We start from the raw sequence: 21,766 nt of genomic DNA, 5'->3' as shown, positions 1-21,766 counted from the left end.
CCTTGTCCTACCTGCAATTGCACTATATAAAATTTAAATCATTTACCATCTCTTCATTGACTTGTCTTCTGCTAAGTTACCAATTCGAGTTCGATTTGAAGAACCAGTTGGCTGTTACTACAAAATTTTGAAATGCAATTTGGGTTCATTGGGGTTCGTTAGTACAAAAACATGTAAATACTATACATATGTATGCAGCTTAGAAAAATGAGTTAAGATTAGAATGTCACAGAGAAACAACAAAAACACTATAAACTTGTAATTATAGCATCATATCTATTATCAACACCAAATATCAAAATAGTATTGAGTCTAAGTATCATTGTTTTGATTTTCAACAATTAGAACTTTATACCAACTTTTAATCATCTAATGGATTATCTAAATCCTTATCTTCTTCTTCCCATCATCAAAGGCCGTAGTTGATTCAAAAATAGTGTCAATGTCACTGGGATCAGCTACACTAATGACTTTATGCTTTCTAAGTTGTCAAATTCTTGTTACTTTTTCATTGTACATAGACCTTGTTAGTATGTACTTTGTAGTTATCGTACTTGAAAAATGTTATATAAGTAGCTTGCCCCTTCACCTATTGAAGATGTTGTTTAATGTTAAACATATCATTTATCGCAATATAAAGATTCCAATTAATCGAACAGGGATCATTATCAACAATTGGATATTAAAATTTCATTGGAAGATATATTGAGTGCTAGGTTAATTTGGTTTACTAAAGATTTGAACTTTAGCAAATTTTGTTTTGTAATGTTAAAGACATATATTCAAATTTTGTAATAAACATTTTTTGCACTAAATTATAGTGTATCGCAGTCCAACTGTACCTAGTTTGCACTTGGTCTACCCTGGTTCAACCATGGTTCTACTGAGGTTAGACTTGGAGGAACCAACTTGCCTTGCCTTGGTGTGAACCCAAATGGAACCCAAGAGGGAACTGGGACCAGAACCAAGGACCGGTTCAAAATTTGTCTGGTTTGAAGGGTTGGGGGGGAGAACTGGGTAACTAAGGTCTTCTGGAATAAGTGTTTCATTTGAGTTGACTACCAAATACCAATAAGGGAAACACTCCAAAACAATCATTAATCACCTAGCAACATTGGATAAGGATACATAGGGTCATGGAATTCATAAAAATTTGACGTAAGTATTCCTTGGATTTACTTTCTGAGATATATGGCAATAACAAAATAGAAGAATATCCTGAAACACCAGCAGGGGCAGTAGACAAACAATCCAAGAAAACCAATCAGTCAAGATGCACAACAGAAATGTACACTCTAAAAAAAGGAAATTGGTTCACTTTTGCCAACATCATGAATTTGTATGTATCTCAATAGAGAAAACTTTACCAATTTCCTTTAACCAATTTTGACATCTCCTAGGCTTACCTTGTTTCTATTTTACAAATTTTGATCGAAACTAGCAATTAAATGGACTAATTTCACACTAAGTTAAGTAATTTTAATGTTGCATTTAAATTTGAGCCATTAATTAAGGGGCTAATATAATTTTGTTTTCCCTCTAGGCCCACTTGGAGAGGCAAAAGATTTGGTATAAAGAAGGGCTTCCTCTCCTCTTATTTTCTCATTCCTTTTTCCTCCTCCTCGGATGTAAAATTTTCTTCTAGAGGCAAATTTCAGACTTGGGCAATTTCTTCTTTGAGCAAATTTTCTCCTTTTTTGATGGTATTCTCTTCTCCTTGCTTGGGCGAATTTCTGCCCTAAGGCAATTTTTGGAGCAATTCTGATTTTTTCCAACTAGGGTGATTTTGTTAAAGCAAATTTTTCCATTCTTGGCAGCGAATTTCAAAATTGGGTGATTTTATTTGGTGAAGAGGCTATATGATTCGAGGTCTGATTTCTTTTTGGCAAATGTGGGCAATTTCAAGGAAGTCAAAATTCTAATTTTTGCTAGGGCATCCATCATATTTGCAAGGAGGATTGAAATTTCTAAGATCTGATCCGAACTAGAAGAGCGCCCAATTATTGGTAAAGGCAGATTTAAGGTAAAACTCTATTCATTTTTAGAGGTGAAGATTAGTTTTAAAAGCGAATTATATTCCTTGCTCTTGCTTGGTACATTTCCTTATATTCTTCTTGCATTCATCATCCACCACTTCATCATTCCATTAATACGCTGATGTTGGGAGATATGTGTAGATTTCATGATAGGACACTTGGAGAGGCCGAAATAAGCTAGACCAACCTAGGATTGAAGTTGGGAGACATAAATGTAGTCCATCCTGAGGTTAAAAAGAGGCAAAAACAAGTGGTAGTTTAGTGGATTGGGATGATCATCAGGATCCTTCCTTGGAGGCAGTTACAAAGACAGTTGATCTACACACCAAGTCGTGGTACAATGAGAAGCTAAGGCAATTACAAAATCGAAAGGTACACCTTACTTATGAGAAGATGAAACTAGAGGAAGGTCCAACAGAGTCAGTCGAACAGAAAGGTGAAGGCAGTAGCTAGCAACAAGGAGTAGTTAAGAGCAAGAAATGAGGTTTGGAGGCTAGGAAAAGTAAAGAACATCAAGAGCCTCCAGCAAAGAAACAGAATGCAACACCGTCAAGGGAGAGCATATTTAGGGCTAGAGGCCAAGAGGATAATAAAAGTGGACAAAGGGTCGCAGTAGAGGTGAGCTCTGATTCAGATTCAAGTAGTTACAGTGATAGCACTGAATACTATCCTCTCTCGGAGAACCAACATGGAGATGATGTTATAGTCACTAGTGAAGAAGATGGGCCAATTGATATTGAGAAAATTAGCCAAGCGCCTGAGACTGTTGATCATGCTTTGCTAGTCAAACCAAATCCAAATTTGGGGAGATGCATTGCACCACTGTGGTTAAGGCAAATGCTTATGCCAAGAGGCGAGGTAGTGACTGCCTAAAGTTGAAGATATCCAAGGGTTAGTGGAAAAGGGTGATAGCGAGAACTAGAAACAAATTGCAAAAACAGTGGCAAAGGTAATCAAGAGCGACAATGATGGTCACCGAAAAGTTCAAATTGTTATACCAAAGGTTAGCAAGGCAGTGGATGAGATTGTAGCTCAGGAGTACGAGATAGTAAAGCGTAACTTGGGAAGAATCACGGATGACATGGAATGTGAGGAGAACCAGGAAGGCATGGTTTCAATTAGAGAAAGGTTGAGGAAGGCAAACGAAAGGATTGTAAAGTTGGAGGCCGAAAACAGGTATTGGAGAGATTGCTAGCCTATCCAACAATTACACTAGGCAACCCTTCCTTAAGACAATGGGAGCAACACAGAATAGATATTGGCTCAATTGCACGAAGTCAAGGATTGGATCCATGATACAATTCAAGACGGGCGAAATTTATTGCATTCCTTTGTCTTGACATTCAAGTCATTAGTGACTATTAGAGATAAATTCAGAACATTTGAAGGTGAGTGGAAGGATTTCCTTCCAGTCAAGGACTTAGCCATTCCCAGGCTATAGGCATTTATCGAGTTACCAGAGAAATATTTGGAAAGGGCCAAATTAGTAGATGAAGGAGGAATGGGTACAGTGGAGTCTTGGTTTGTTGCCTTGACCATCAGATTAAGGATACTCGAAGAGATACAAAATGAGATTGCACGACACAGCCCAAGCATTGACACTTCCATTTCAACCATCATGAGCAATGTTGGGGCGGCACTTGATTTTGAAGATATCAAAGAGGAGGACGTCAATGAGAGAGTTTGGATCAAGATTGGAAGAGTTGGGGAAGGTTGCCATCAAGAAGAAACATTTGGGCACCCTTGCCTCCCTTAATGCCTTTATCGGATATGCGAAAGAATATGAGAAGGATCATGAGAAAACAATGCAAACAGCAAGCAACATGATGAATTCAACTGAGCTCAAGATGAAGCACACGCTATGCCCTCCCATGAAGGAAGTCAATTACAAGTTAGCCAAGTTTATCACTTGAGTTAAACAGATGAAAGAAAAGGGTAGAGCTATATTAGAAGATCATTTGATGCAAGCCCAAGTGGCAAATTCTCCTTCTTCGGTAGCATAGGTGTCTGATTCTGATTGGCTACCATTTTGATGCCTTCTTATTGGTTGCCACTTTTCTTTTTTCTCATTGGTCCATTGATAAGGTAGTGTCTTCTCATTGGCCGATGGGGTGGCAACCCTAATTAGGGTTTCTTGGATTCAATCTAGATCGTTGATTTTGCCTCTTAATCTCTACCGTTGGTTGTAATTTTGGCCCCTATATAAGGTCATTTGTTCTCATTTGTAAAAGGTTGAAAAAAATTGTTACTAAGATAAGAGCAAAATCGCTTCTATTTATCATTGTTGTGACTTGCATTGTGATTAAGAACATTTGGTGTTATTGTATGGTTTCTACTTCTAATAGTTAAAATTAGATTCTTTTGAAGTTGCTAAAGTAGATTTCATTTTAAGAAGTTGTTAAGTAAGAGTAAGAGTAGATGGATAGTTGCATGGTGATATTAATGAATGTTCAATAGGGATCTATTAACTAAGCCACTAGCATCCTAACAACTTGCTAGAAAGCCTTGCGTGGTAAACTAACATTTTCCCTTAGGGCCCGTTTGTTTGCTGGAATTAACTTGGAATAGGGAAACATGAATACGAAAATTGGAATAAATCTATTCCAATTTTGGTCCAATGCAAGAATAAATCTAATTACAAAAAATACTTGGAATTCGATTTATTCTCATTTTGGGCCAAAATTGGAATAGATTTATTCCAATTTTCTTATTCCCGTTTCCTTATTCCAAGTTAATTCTAGCAAACAAACGGGCCCTTAAATCATTGCATCTATGGAAGTAGAGCCACTGGCAAACTTTCATCAAATTTGATCCGTGTCCATTTGCTAAGTAATTGGAGTTCATTCTTAGTTAGAAAAGGAGAAGCATCATTGGCAGACACACCCTTCATCACCATCAACATCATTTGGCACTCATACTTTAACAAACTATCATCACCATCACACCAAAAGTCCAAGTTATCCTTGAATAAACAACATAAGGCCGCCTACATGATTATCAACAAATCAAATTGATATCACTAAGTTAGTATCCACAGGCGTAAGGAACATTGGAGTTTTTCTCATGTCTTCATGAGTATTTACTTTTCAAGAGAGAGATTGAGTGTTTGATATTCTGTATCAAGTATTCAATCGCTATATGTAATGTAGTGGTACAAAACAGACATCAACACTTACTTACAGTATTGTTGTAGACATCAACATTTAGTATTATATGCAAAGTATACTGTGTAGATTCAGGTTATTACTTCAATGACTTGGTTGTGATATGCATTGTAATTTAGACTTTATCAATAAAAAGACATTTTTTGTGCGCCTGGATTTTTCCCCTCAAGTTGGAAGCTTTTCCCAAAGTAATTATTGTGTTCTTGTGTTCACTATTTTGTGGTGCTACATATGTTTATTTCTAGAGTAAAAAAACATCCAGATCAATCACCCATTTGGTCACAATTACTTCAACAAGGCTAACATGTCTATAGTTGCAATATAGACAATATTATTGTCATTTCCAAAAGCATCCTAATTTCCCGTCAGAAAAACTAAGCGGTGGTGCTCTTTGCAAATCAGCTATTGTTCAAGCAAATAACAGCAAGCTAATGTTTTGATGCAGAGGCAGGACTCGATTGAAGTTAAAAGTGATAAATGATATAGCCATCAAAGGTGTACACAGCATAGCCTCCCTAGGAACTTGCAGTGTGAGTCCATTTTTTAAAATTTATAGGCAAGACTAACTCATAGTATTTCTCCAATCAAAATGCCAATTCTCTGAGACAGTCAAAGTCCAAGGCTTGTATAGATCAAACCTCTAAATACGTGAATTCAAAAATATTGTCTCGTCACCGGTGTTGCACTCCACTTAACCCTCTTGTAGTTTCTTCCTCAGTTCTCCTAACCCTGCCAAATCAGCTCAAGAACCACCTTTATAATCATAGTGTATTTTCCGCAAGCTTCAACTCAAAACACCTCCACCACCCATCGAAAATTTTATTAAATTCAACACATCTTTCTTAACAGAAAGCACAACAACATGTCGCCCATAAGCCCCAGCTATTCTGAAGTCCAACCTCATTAAATTATCTTTCCTACTATATAAATTAGTCCAACCTCGTTTAAATATCTTTCCTACTATATACATTAGTCCAACCGCATTTAAATATCATTCCTACTATATAAATTAGTCCAACCGCATTTAAATGCCTATGTCCTACCCCCCACTTAAAACCCTAATTATAACATCCCCTAAAAAAACGATAAATAAATGAAAGATGTATAATAATCTCAATATATTATTAGAGTATATATAAATCTAAAATATACAATATGATACTATATATTCACATTCATTTATTATAAATAATTGTATATAAATATTTGTTGGCAACTAAGGGAAAGTCGTGACCTTTCCCTTAGCCTCCCTGCATACAGATACATCATCGAACAGGGGATATACTCAGCATCCAATTAGGGGATTCAAACAGAACAGGCATAGTATTAGACCAGTCATGCATTCATAATCCAGTCAACACCGAAACCCTGCCTAGTCAGCAGATTGATGGGACCAATCAGCAGGATATGCACAGCAGTCTAGACTCTATACCATTGGAGGACAAATACGGGAGATCTGTACGAGGGAGTAGGAGAATAAGACGACTCTGCAAATTGGAATAAATGATAGTTGTGACTGATTATGTACACACCCTTACAATACGTAGACAAATCACAAGAAGGGTATAACGCAGAAGTCATCTCCAATAATCTATTTGATGTTACCAACGATCCTATGGATTGCAAGCAGAGTCTGACTCTTGAACCCTCATTTTAGCTGGAAATAACTTAATGATTTGTGGTATGCATATTTGGAGGTGTTCGGTGTGATAGCTAGCAGACTCTATACCATGGGCAAGAACAATCTCTATCACCACAATCAATATTTGAGGTGACCATTGAATGCCAGCAATGTCACTACCCCAGTGATTGGGGTCCCCTAATATATCTGCCGTGAATATGGGAGTAGGGGTTAGAAAATCAAAGGCAGCAATAAAAGTCTGATACAATTAACGACTAATCATTTATCTATGATCACGAATATTTCTATTGAATATAGAAGTTGGTTTAGCAGTCTATTTGTGACATGGGAACTACATGAGTAAAGTTTATACGCAAGCATCTAGTATTTGTTGAGTACACAATTGAAGATATGTCAGCCATTAAAAGTAATTTATTTGCCTTTGATTCAAATATGTTGACTCCCCAACATCTGCTACAAATTTCACTAAATAAACTTCTGTAAATCTTAGCATATGCAATCAAGTCACGTTGAGAAAGATCACCACCTCTATGATTCATAGCACAATAATACAAAATTTCAGTGCAAGCCTAGATAGGATATTCATTATTTTTAAATTTGATTCAAAACTCAGAAAATGAACAAGGCAGTGTATACAAGCATTTGACCAATCTTCAACATACTAAATCATAAATCTCAAGGATATTAAGTTGAGAACCTTACAGCCTCAAAGGAGAAAAATTAGAACAATCCCAAAAGGGGACATTAACATCTGCTCCATTCATACTTCAGTGTACATTAGTGACCAAATCCATACTCCTCTTATATATACAGATTTTAAAATTACCTGCCTTATAGATATCATCAACCTTATATGCGGGATGTCAAGTAGAAAACCTTCTTTTGTACTGTCCAGAGAAAAAGTGCCATCTTATATTGACCAGGAAGTTAAAAATGCTGAATGTCAAGTAGAAATCAAGAAAAAGTTCCTTCTCGTATTGACCTAAAAGTAAATTCTCAACATTTGAATTAAACCTAAAAGCTGTGGATAATTAGTCTGATGAGGCATCAATTTACATACCTCATGCCAAAACATCAGGAGGAGAAACTGAATCAAATCGGGACAACATGCCCATTCGTCTCACTCCAATTATGGCTATGGTGCCAATATTCCAAGGACCAGGTCAGAATAACATAGATATCAACAAATTTCTAACAGTCTGCCCAGCTCATAAATCATTAAAGAATAAAGATAAAGGAACCATGTGTCCAAATTATTTCAAGAAGTTCTTTCAAGTTGCTCTCTTGGGGCTTGGCACACAAATTATTATCAAATTATTCTCTAAGGCAACAATAAATGTGCTCATATCAAAACAAAGCCTCTGAAAATTCTACCAATGGCACAATGGTGGAAAAGTCTCGAACAGTAAAATGTGATCATCCAGCAAAAGCATAGCCTCAATGTTCACAGCCAAGAAGTTGCTCGCAATAATCTACATTGGCCAATTACAATAAAAATGAAGGAATCCACATTTCTGAACAGCACCCCTATGCATAGAGAGAAAAGCATTTCAATTCTTCATGGTCCTCCCCAGGCCATAATTGGCTTGCAATACTTTGGTAATATTGAAATGAAGGAAGAATTCAAGAATTCTGTCTAGAACTATAAAAGAGGAGAGAGACTACTATAAATGCACTTGTCTTTGTGTCACACAAAGCCTCTCTTAAAAAGCTTCGTTACCAGATTCATACATCCAGTACATCCAGGGCCCAAACCGGATCTGGGTCTATACCCAGTGCGCATGATCCACAAATCCACTCAGACTCGGAAGTTCAAATGCAGACCTTGTGCAGATCCCACATGGACCCGGGCAGATCTCGTGTGAATCCGCACAAATCTGCGCACTACAAAAGAAGTGGTCACAAAGAAGTAATAAAAAATATATTTGTTTGTTGTTTTTTCTATCAAACCATAAAAACGGTCCCTTTTAGTTGTTGTCAAACTCATTTTACACTCATTTGCTCTCTCATTCTTGCAAGTTTGAAGTGAAGTGACTGAAAACCAAGGAGATTGATTGTGGAGTGATCTAATCTTTCCTAAAGGCAGATTTGAGTGTTGAAGGCATGCATTTGAACCATTTTCTATAGTTTTTTCTTGATAGTTTCAAGTTTTCCTAAAATTTCTAACTTATTTCATGTTTTGTAGAAGTCTTGAATTTCTCTTTTGTATATTTTTTTGTTATAGATTGCAAGTGCAACAATAAGTTGTCAAAGCTCAGTGTGGGCAGGGATCTCAACAATTTAAAATTAATGAAGGGTCTCCGTTATGGAGACACACTACACATTGTAGTGGAGGTGGGGGGGGTTCATTTGGAAATGTAATTTTTGCCACACAATATAGAAGCTTCTATTCTAGAGTCAAATTTCATTTCTTGGGCCCTACAAGTAGAGGGATAAATATGTGTAAGGGCCTAATAAGAAAGGGTTGTCACCTGGGCAACTAGTAGCATTTGTAAAAAAACAAAAAAAAATGTTGAGAAAATAGTTTCAGAAGAGAAACAAAGTTCTAGTGGGAAAATATCAATAGTGCCGCCTACTCACCAAGCCTCTAGGCATCCTTTCTTGCCTATGCCTTTTAGGGAGGAGGATGATGATGTACAAGAAACACAACACAACACCCACAAGAGAGACCCATTAGATAAGGCTTTTCGAAATAAGTTGAGAGACACAGCTGATGAAAAAGTTGGATGTTGCCTCTTTGTTAATAGTGTTCCATTCAACTTAGTTAGATCACCTTAATGGAGGGAGATGGTGGTAGCAATAAATAGTGCACATTTTGGTTACCATGGCCATAGATATGAAAAGGTGTGCACCACCTTATTGCACAATGAGAGAAAAAATGTAGAGACCTGACTCAAACCCATAAGAGATTCATAGGTTCAAACAGGTGTATCTATTATCTCATATGGATGGAAAGATTGCAAAAAACGTCCTTTGATAAATGTTATTGTTGTGTCCCCCAATGGGGCAATGTATTTTAAGGCAGATGATTGTGAGGGGCAAGTAAAAGATGCTGAATTTATCGCTCGCACTCTCATTGATTTCATAGAGATAGTGGGTAGCAGTAATGTTGTCCAAGTTGTTACGGACAATGCAAAAGTTTGCAAGGCTGCAAGTGCATTGGTAGAGACTAGATATGATTACAACTTTTAGACATTGTGCACCATCTATTCCCTCAATTTGGTGATGCAAGTCATTGGCACCCAAATAGATTGGACAAAGCAAATATATGAGGAGGGTGAAGAGATTCAAATGTTTGTGACAAACTACCATATGTCATAAGCAATTTTAAGAATTTTTTCCAAATTGGAGTTATTTAAGGTAAATTTTAAAATTTAACTTATTTAGTTATATTTATAAATTAACAATTCATGTCAAATCCATAATTATGTGTTGCTAACTTACTAATAACATGTTTTTAGGTGGCTTAAACCACTTTGCATCACACACAATCGTCCTTAGATAACTTGTGAGGGCGAACGAAGCATTGTCGCAAATGATGATTAGCAACCAATGGGTCATTTGGAAACAATCCAATACAACAAGGGCCCAAAAGGTCAAGGCAATGATATTAGATGATAACTGGTAGACTCAAGTGAAATACGTATTAGAATTCACTGATCCTATCATGTTTATGCTTAGGTTTGCCAACATGGATCAGCCATGCTTGGGGTACATCTATGATGCCATGGACACCATGTTGAACAAGGTCAAAGTGATTAAGTTATAATACAATCCTCTATCCAAGTCTATTATTATTAAAATATAGCTAAATTTAAAAAGTTTTGATTTACATAACTTATATCAAGATAACTTACATGAACATCATTTTTTATTCATATCCTAGGTCATTCAAAGGAGAGAGAATGCCCTAAAAAATACCTTATACAAAAAGGTGGAAGCAATTGTTCTTCACCATTGGAACGAAATGATTACTCCTTTGCATCTCCTAGTTTATTCTCTCTCCCAAATTTAATAGCCCAGAGGTACTTGCTATTCTAGGCATGGAGGCACCTTATATCAATCTTGAAGTTGCTAGTGAGTATAACAAGGCATTAAGTAGGACATTCAAAAATCCAAAGGTGGAGGCTAATGTTAGGAGAGAGTCTGTGTTATTCATCTTGGGAAAAGATGCAGATCCTATTCTTGTGAATGATCGCACAATGGATGGTATCACATGGTGGTACCTCAATGGGCAAGATTATTTGTACCTCCAGCCTCTTGCAATAAAGATCCTATCACTAGTAAGTTTTAAATTTTCAATTTTTGAGTGTTCCATTTATTTTTTGCCACTTGCAATGTGTATTTTTACACTTAATTTTGTTTGTTTTCTCTCTAGGTTACTAGCTCTTTTGACATTAGGCGGAATTGGAGCACATACTCCTTTATCCACTTAAAGAAGTCTAACCAATTGAGCTTCAAAAAAGCAAAAGACTCAATGTTTGTGCACAACAACTTGCACTTCTATCACATAAGAATCAAAAATACAAGAAAGGGGCAAAGAAGCTTTGGGATGTGGTGCCCGAGTCTTCTAACTTGGATATGACGATTCAAGATCTTGCTAGAATCACACTACTTGATACAGATGACGAAAATGAAGCAGCACCCTCTAGTGCTATTGGAACCAATTATGGTTTCAATGATGAGAAGGATGAATTACTTGCAGCCACTGAAGAGCTCAATGGTCTACATTTTTTAGACAATTCATTTGATGATTGAGAACACTTTCAAGATTATTGAATCGTGTTTTAAACATTATTGAACAATAACTATAAGTCAAAGTAGTTTTGTGAATTCGATTTGATGATTTTCTTTTGAATGATGAATCATAACGTTTATCTTTGACATTTGGCATTGATAAATGGTCAAGAATCATAGATTTGTGGTATGAAATGATTTAGTTTTAAAATTATGTATATTTCTCTTTTTTTTTAAATAGATACTGCAAATATATATATATACACACACATGCTCACGAATCCTTACGAATCATTATGGGGAAAAAACACGAATCTATGAATCGGAATCTCGAACCTAAATCCATCCTCAAACCCAAATCGGAAAAGTTAAAAACCTATCAATGGTGCAAAGGTAAGACTATCTAAGAGTAGGAAAGGTAACCATGCACTAACCACGTGTCCCAATTCTTGTTGTTATGTGAAGCCCAATCAGACTTAGAGATTAGTTTTTCCCTACTTCCTTCAATGCAATTCCCCCCCCCACTCCAGCTAAATTTTTCCTACGAGGGTCAAGGGCCAATGCCCTAGGCCAAGTCAAGGGGCAACACCCCTAAGGCGAAAAATAACTTTATTATTATAGAAGGTGTTGAGAGTTATTTTTTCTATTGGATGACATATTCTAGCCCTAATTTTTTAACCAAGATAAGTCTTGTTTTAAATAGCTCAAGGTTAGGGATTTTAGTATAGTATTATGCTTTAGTAGCTTCTTGCAACAGTTTGAGTTGAAGGAATTGCAAATTATAATTAGATTGAATCCCTGGATAATAATATTGGACTCATTGTTTGGTGGGCGTAGCCCAGGGATTGGGTGAATTGTGTTAAATCTTTGTGTCTTCTATTTGATTTATGTTATTGGTTATATTTACAAGTACCTATTGTTTATGTCTCTCTAGTCCTAACAACTGGTATTAGAGCCAAGTTATTTCAGTTATCTTTTGCAGGAAGGTCTCACAGTTGAGTGGGAGTCTCACAATTGAGTGGGAGTAATGGCAGACAAGCGTAAGCTAAAGGCTGACAAGTTTAACAGGCAAAACTTTTAGTTATGGAAAATGCAAATGGAGGACTACCTTTATTAGAAGGATTTATAGTGATCATTAGGAGGAAAATTCAAGAAAGAAGCAAATACAACAGATGAGGACTGAGATATTTTGGACAAAAAGACGCTTGGAAGTATTCATTTATGCCTAGCATAATTGGCAGCATTTAATATTACAAAAGCAAAGACAGCTGAAGAGTTGATGGAAACCCTAGCAAAGTTGTATTTAAAAACTTCCACTTCTCATGAAGTTTTTAATTAATATGAAGATGGTAGAAAGTGGGTCAATTGATCATTTGAATGAGTTTAATACAGTTACTAGTCAGTTATCTTCTATAAACATCAATTTTCATGAAGAAATTAAGGTTCTCTTGATTTTGTGTTCTTTGCTTGAAAGTTGAAATGGTTTGATAATGGCTATGAGTAACTCTACTTCTAGTTCTAATACCCTAAAATTTGATGGTGTGGTGTTGGCATTATTATGAGAGGAAATCCATAGAAAAGCTCAGGTGGATCTACATCAAGAAGTGTCTTGAACGCACAAAGCAGTGGAAGATCGAATGAGAGAGGAAACAATTCTGGAAATACTGGGAAATCAAAAGAAAAGAGATCTCAATCCAAAAGACCAAGAGATTGTTAGTACTGTGAGAAACCAAGTCATAAGAAGGAAGATTGTTGGTCTCAAAAGAACAATGAAGGAAACAAGGAGGCAAATGTGATAAGTAATAAATCCACAGAAGATGTTTCGATTCTTTTCTTAGAAAATGTTGATGATTCATGAATTTTAGATTCAAAGGCTTCATTTCATGCTTATGCCCCATTGAAGTTATTTTATTGATTATGTCCAAGGGGATTTTGGGTTAGTTTATTTGGGAGATAATGAACTCTATCAGATTATTCAAAAAGGAGGAATTAAGATTAAGTCTACAAGAGGTAAGCCCTATTCCAAGGTTGAGTAAAAATTTAATTTCAACAAGACAATTGGATGATAAGGGTTGCACGGTTAGTTTTAATGATAAAAATTGGAAGGTTTCAAAAGGTTCCTTGGTAGTAGCAAAAAGTGTGAAAGTAGACACCTTATATTTTGTAAAAGTCATATTGTTCCTTACACTTTGATTGTTACAAAAAATATCAATGCTCAAGAAGAGTTGTTGCTATTGAGCATGAAGAATATTGTACAGCCGTTGTAGATTCTTAAACAACACCATGCCGCAACAGACTAGGTCACAAAAGTGAAAAAGGTATGAAATTACTTCATTCAAAGAAAGTTTAACCAAGTCCAAAATGTGTCAATATGGATTTCTGTGAAAGTTGTGTGTATGAAAAACAAGAGAGTGTTGTTAAGAGTAGGAAGAAAATTTTTAAAAAGAATTAGAGCTTGTGCATACAGATGTATGAAGATTAGCTCAAATATCTTCCCTTGGTGGCTCTTTGTATTATGTTACATTCATAGATAATGCAACAAGAAAAGTATGGATTTATTTCCTTAAACAGAAATCTAATGTATTTGAAACTTTTAAGAAATGGAAAAGTTTGGTTGAGAATGAGATTAGTAAAAGACTAAAATGTCTCAAGATCTGATAATAGTGGTGAATATTGCAACAAAGTCTTTGAAGATTATTGTTCATCTAGTGCTATTCGTATGCAAAAGAATGTTCCAAGAACTCCACAAAAAAATGGAGTGGTTGAATGCATGAACAGGACAATAACGGAGCGTGTAAAGAGTATGAGGTTGTATGTTGGGCGTGTTAGCAGAGGCTATTAATATTGTTGTATATTTAATCAATAGAATTTTGTATACTCCTTTGGGTTGTGGTATTCCAAAGGAAGCATGGACAATTAAAAAGGTGAGTTATTCTTTACTTAAAACCTTTGATTGTGAAGCATTTGCATATATGGATTTTGAAAATAGAACGAAATTGGAACCTAGATCTAAGAAATGTGTATTTGTTGAATATGGCATAAATAAATTTGGCTATATACTTTAAATTTTGAAAAACATAAAATTATAAGACGTGGGGATGTCATATTCAATGAGCAAGTGTTGTACAAAGATCTATTGCAGCAGCATGAGAATAAACAAAACAAATATGTAGTTTTGGATGATACTCCAAAAGATGATGTTCCAATGGTCTCTCAAGGTCTACAACAGCAGCAACAACAAAAACCGCAAACACAAGTGAATGTTAAGAGGGTCAACAAAGCTAAGTAGACCTCCATAAACATTTTCTCCTTTATGCTCCATTTTATTAACAGATGCTCGTGAACCTGAAGCTATGCAAATGGATAGAAAGATTCAGTGGGATAATAGATGAAATGGACTCCTTGAAAAATCAAACTTGGGCATTATGTAAGTTATCTTCAAATAAAAAAGCTTAACAAAATATATGGGTTTATACACTGAAAGAAGAAGATGGAGGTAAGAAAAAATTTAAAGCCAAGTTAAATGTAAAAGAATTTGCTCAGAAAAAAAAAGCATTAATTTTCATGAAATATTTTCTCCAATTGTTAAAATGACTTTGATTTGTACCGTTTAAAATATTATGGTGTATTTGGAACGGTTAGATGTTAAAATAGTTTTTCTTCATGATGATTTGGATGAAGAAGTATATATGGAAAAGCCACATGGATTTGAGGTCAAAGATAAGAAATATTCAGTATGCAGATTGAAGAAAAGTTTATATGGCTTGAAACAAGCACCTCAACAATGGTACATTAAATTTGACAATTTTATGAATGAGAATGGATATAGTCGGTGGCATTCATACCATTGTGTTTATTTTAGAGGTGCTACATTATTTTGTCTTTATATGTTGATGATATACTTGTAGCGAGGTCTAACATGGACCACATTAAGGGGTTACAACAACAATTAGCACGTTCATTTGCTATGTAGGATTTGAGGGCAGAAAAACAAATTCTTGATATGAAAATTTGCAAAGATAGGAAGAACAAAAAATTGTCTCTATCTCAAGTTGATTATGTTGAAAAAGTCTTGCAAAGATTTTATGTGGATAATGCAAAGGCTATCAACTCACCTTTGCTTAGTCATTTGAAATTGACTAAGGCGATGCGTCCAAAGTCACAAGAAGAGGATAAAATGTCCTATGTACCTTATGCTTCAGCAATACATAGTTTAATGTATGCCATGGCATGCAGTAGGTCAAATATTGCACATGTTGGAGATGCTAATAGGTATATGAGTCATCCTAGAATCGAGCATTGGAATGTAGTCAAATGGATTCTCATATACTTGAGAGGTACATCCAATAAATATTTACATTTTGGGGGCTCTACTAATGATTTACAAGGCTATGTTGATTCAGATTTCGCAAGGGATCTAAATACCAAGTGGAGAACTATTGGATGTGTATTTATTGTTGGTGGGGCAGCAATGAGTTGAATCTCTCAATTACAGGAAGTGAATGATTTATCCACTACAAAGGTAGAGCATGTTGCTGCTATAGATGCAGCCAAGGAGATGATATGGATACAAATCTGTTGGGACACTCGTAGACCAGAAATTGTCTGTATACAAATGGCTAGAGTGTCATGTGCCTTGCCAAGAATTCTAGTTTACATTCCAAGAGTAAACACATATAGCTGCGATACCATTTCATTCAATCAATTTTGGATGAGGGACAGTTAAAGATGGAAAAGATACATACATATGACAGTCCATCAAATATGTTGACAAAGGCAATGTTTGGGGAGAAGTTGAACTCCTCTTCAGCTTCGATCGGTCTTCTAGACTCAAAAAAAAACAAAATAGAACAACAGAGTCCAAAGTGGTTTTACGTTCGAGTGGGGACAAAACACATATAGTTGCAATACCATTTCATTCGATCAATTTTGGATAATGGACAGCTAAAGCTAGAAAAGATACATACAAATAACAAGCTAGCAGATATGTTTACAAAGGCAATGCTAAGTGAGATGCTAAACCCCTCTTCAACTTCGATTGGTCTTCTAGACTGAAAACAATAAAATAGAGCAATAGAGTCTAGGGTGGTTTTACATTCCAATGGTAGATAACATGTTTATTGGTTCTATGACCAATCTCCAAGTGGGAGGTTATTGTTGTATTCTCTGATCAGTCTCCAAGTGGGAAGTTGTTATGTGGAGCTCAATCAAATTCAGAGATTAATTTTTTCCCTTTTCCTTCAGCATAGTTTCCCCCCAATTTTTTTCTACTAAGGTTAGGGGGCAACGCCCCCACGATGGGGTAAGGGGCAGCACCCTAGGTGGTGTTCTAGGGCAAAGCCCCAAGCACACTCCTTATTGCAATATAGGTTGGGGTCGAGGGGTAGAGCTTCCAACACCAAAAATGACTTTATTATAATAGAAGGTATTAGAAGTTATTTTTTCTATTGGATGACATATTCTAGCCCTACTTTTGCAAACAACATAAGTTTTTTTTTAAATGGCTTAGGGTTAGGGATTTTAGTATGATATGATGATTTAGTAGCTTCTTGCAACAAAATTGTGTTGCAAGGTATTAAAAATTGAAATCAAGTTAAATCACTGGACAATAATACCAGAATCATTATTTGGTGGACATAGCCTAGGGATTTGGTGAACCACATTAAATCTTTATGTCCTTCGTTTAATTTATATGTGCTTTATTTCTTTGTGTTATTGGTTATATTTGGATGTAACTATTAATTCTCTCTCCAATCCTAACAATTCTCATAACAAGCAAGTTGTTCTCCATTAATCTACTTTAGCCAATAAGAATACATGATAAGGATTCACCCTTTAGATTGTAATCCCTACCTCACAAAAAGAACAACTAATTTCTCAAGACACTTCCCCTGAATCATAATTATGTTTCAGTGGTTAAGGAATATTTCCCCAAACGCTTCTTTTGACTACTTCAAATCTACATATGGCTTATCACTAGATGCAACACACAAGAAATATTGGTGTTGTTCATTTATTTAAGTCAACATCTCCCACTCAAAAAGTATTGCACAAACAATCACTATTTGTCCATGTAAGAGTTCCTACTCCATTGGTTCCACCCCAAGAACAACCCCCAACTCTTCTATGCTCCAAGCCATTCAAGGTGTAGAAGACAACAAAGATTCATCTCCCAAGTTCTTAGTCCCTATTTGTCAGTGCTCTACAGAAATTGAGAAATCCAACACTTCCACCAAACATATGCTTTAGCCAACCTAATGACAGTACAAAAGGTGATGTCTGAAGTTCAGTATAAAAGGAGCTGATATTGCATTTTTTCAGTAATGGTATTCCACTTCTTATTCTGACAATATCAACAAGAAAATCATGTCAGCTTGAACAAATACCTTAACCATCAAATTGTATGCCAAGCAGCTGATGAGATCCTATCAAATGATAATGTTATGAGTGGACTTGTTGATGTAATCTAACAAAATCAACATCAAAGGCTATCATGCTCACTATCCTTTGCTCAGCCTGAAGCAGTGTGAAGATTGGCCACTTCAGTTTCTCAAACCAAACCTATGTACCAAAAAGAAATGGAGGACCATATATATCCATTCACTATGCCAAATCACACCAATACTTGGATACATTATATCTAGAAAAGGAATTTTTCCTTAAATAAGTATAACTTGGCAACTTCTTTCACAGTGATACTTCTGCCACTCTTTTGCATCTTGCGCAAGTGTTGACAGTAAGCCCTAAACTATTATGGATTTAGTTGTTGACAGTCAACCCTTAACTATTACGGGTTTTTGTAGCATTATTCACCTTTAACTTTTAAATCTTTACTACAATTAGCCAATAGGCTTTTACTACACAAGCACATGCCGCCAAAATTGTCTCAGGCCACCGCCAGAGTGGTGGCAGAATTGTAAGCAGTATCGAAAAAACGAAGTTGCTTGGCTCCACACTGCCAATGTAGGTAAGAAGGTTACTGAGACTCCCACATAACCAGGAACATGGCATCGGGCACTTGGTTCAACTAGGTCAAAAGACTCACACGGTTGTTGCAGAGATGAAGCCCAAGGAGGGTCCCAAGGTAGTCAATGACATGAAGAAGAGGAAGAAGAGAAGCATGGAGACTTTCAAGATCTACATTTTTAAGGTCCTAAAGCAGGTTCATCATGAAATTGGCATCTACAGTAGGGCTATGTCTATCATGAACTCGTTCCTCAATGAAGTTTTTGACAAATTGGCAAGGGGGTCTTCAAAGCTTGTCAAATATACAAAGAGTAATAGATACTCTTTCCTCTTGGGAGATGCAAACAGCTGTTAAGTTGGCTCTTGTTGAGGAGCTTGTCAAGCATGCAATCTCTGGGTGTAACAAGGCTATTAAGAAGTTTACTACTACCTAAATGATTCTCTGTATGAGTTTTCAAGGTTTTCATGCAGTGTTTGTTGACACCACCATTGGTTCAAAAGGGTTACATGGAAATTGGTTTGCTTTATTTTTAGTTTCTTTTGCTCAAAAAATTACAAAGGGGTTTTATGAACTTCTTGAATCAAGAGACCATGCCTTTAGAGTGCTATTTATTCTTTGCAAACAAGTCTAGTAGCAATTGAAATGTCTATGGGGAAAAGTGAAAATAGTTTAGTTGTTGTTGGATTTTAAGTATTGAGGATTCTTTTTCTTTATCACTATAGAGGGGTTTTGGGAGCCTCTGAAATCAGTAGGAAATTATTTATGTTGTGTGTTTCGTTCTCAAACAGGATTAGCAGAGATTGAAATGCCAAAATATCTCAGGTTGTTTCTTTCTTTGTGCAATGCAAGTATCCCTCTGTCTCCTAGAGTGGCATGCACCAACTTCACATCTTCATCTTTCTTGTGGCAATTTTGCATGTCTTTTATAGCATGCTATTTTACACACATTCCGCAATCATGGCATTCCAAGAGAAAACATTTCTTGGAGGCATTTCATCAAACATTCACATGCATGGTCTTTGCTTCCACATTTTTGCATAAATTTACAAGAGGGGTTCCAACTACAGCATCTAAAAAAAATCTTCTTATCTTTTATCATTTGATGGATGTCTATGCTTTTTTCCAAAGCTCCCATTTTCGCATACAATAGGAGGATATTGGTTATGGAGTTTGGTTACACCTGCCATCTGCATTTGTTTAAAAGTTTCTAAAGCCTTTTTAACAAATCCACTTCATAAGTTTGATACAATTAGGACATTTCATAAGGAGACATTTCCTAGAGACATTCTATTATACAATTCAGGTGCCTTTTGTATGCTTTCATACTAAGTTACTGGTTCAACTTCCGTTCAAGTTTATGCACAAAAGAACGGTTCGCCCGTATGGCAAATTTTTGAAAAGGAGCTTGGGTTTGTTACTTCAAAAAGATGTAAAAACTTTATATGTATATATATGAAGCCTAGAAGCATGATTGTAGATTAGAATGTCATGTAACACCATAAACTTGTAACCATGGCATCATGAATCATGATCATACCATCATAGCATCATATACTTCAAGTTCAACATCAAAGTTTCAAAACATTCAAATTAAATCATAACATCAACTTCAAATATCACTGTTTGAAGTTCAACTTATGGACTAAAAATTTATTGATATTCTTCTTCTTAATCTTCACTTCCCTTTTAAGATTTTTCTCTTGGCAGCATGTTTGAGGTAGTCCCTTACGTGGTAGCCTCTTAGGTGGTCTTAGGTGATCTTAGGTAGCCTTAACCTCTGAGGTGGTCTTAGGTGGTAGTGGTAGCAATTTTCAAGTCACCGAGTCCGAGAGTGAGTTTGAGCAGTTCTGTCTTGCTGGAAAGTAATGTTTGTCTGGGTGTGAGCAATTGGTTGAGCTAAGTCTGTCAGGCATGTGGAATTGAAAACAAGCGATTTCTGAGGAAATGAGTTAGAATCATTAGCAAATCCTTGTTCCAACTTCAATTTGACCTCAAAAAGCCAGGGCAGACTGGATCCTGAGATTTGGCTAAGTCTGGAATTTTTTGAAAACCCTCAAAATCTAGAATCTGCACTTTAACTCCTACAAAGCTGAAACTTATCTCAAACATCCTGACAGTACTTATTCTTAAATGTTGTGTTTGTACAATCCTCCTGCCACTGAGCTGAAAAATGGCTAAGTTCGGTTCAACCAGTTAGTGACTACTCTGCCCAGGTACCAATGGCAAACAGATTCGTTCGAACTGGATGGCGGAAAATCAAACCCTGCCTAGACCTTAAGTCTAACTGTACAGGGACCAGGTACCAGTCCGAACATCTGCTGGCCCAGGAGGCATTTCCAGCGAACTGGGTGAACTAGCTGGCATATTTTGCACATCCTTCAATCACGGTGTTCTATGAGATGATATCTCTTACAGGAATTGTGTCAAACAATTTGCATGCCTTATCTATGCTTCCATATTTAGTGCATATATCTAGCAGGGAATTGCAAATATAAAGTCTTTGAGGAAATTCCACTAATTGTTGTGTAGTTTTTGTGCAGCTATATTATACTTCCTCTATCTGCACTTGTGACACAGGTATGCCTTCTTACGCACCCAAAAGATAGTATTAAACTTAGGTGTTTTTATATTGTACATTCAATCTATAAGCTTCATGTTGAATCCCATATAACCAAAATCCAAGGTGGTCCTAGTGCTAGAAGTCTTATTACATTTTCTCACCATGTTACACTTATACGCTGCCCACTACTAAGGTTTGGGAAACAGTTGAAGTAAGATAGCTAAATTACTGGAACATAGATAATTGCTCCCTAAAGACCAATGCAATGGTTTATGCACATGGGGTCTCACATGAAAAAGGCTATATTTAAGAAGCAGACACCAAATGCAGTAAAGAAATAGCTTTAAAATGCCAAGAAAATGGGAAGGAAACATTCGATGTAGTGAAAAAGCTCCAAGCCATGGGTCATCACCAATCGACTTGCTGCAGAAGTACAAAACAACAATATATATTGAAAGTCCAGCAATCTCTCAAAGACATAACTATTCAGATCAGGAAGCATCAGATTATGAGCTGCGACACCTTTCTCCTTCTCATTTTTGTCCTCATCCTCAGACAGCTTTGACTTCAGAGGCACAGGAAACAAGACATCAGTCCCCACTGGAAAAAGCCCAACTGATTCCTCCTTTGCCTTATAAACTACCCAAATACATCACAGCA

The sequence above is a fragment of the Cupressus sempervirens genome, chromosome 4 (genome assembly GCF_028749045.1).
Source record: "Cupressus sempervirens isolate cs-2001-9-10 chromosome 4, ASM2874904v1, whole genome shotgun sequence".
In the NCBI taxonomy this organism is placed as follows: Eukaryota; Viridiplantae; Streptophyta; class Pinopsida; order Cupressales; family Cupressaceae; genus Cupressus; species Cupressus sempervirens.
The sequence above is the reverse complement of the archived record's forward strand: the minus strand, read 5'-3'. Positions refer to the sequence as shown.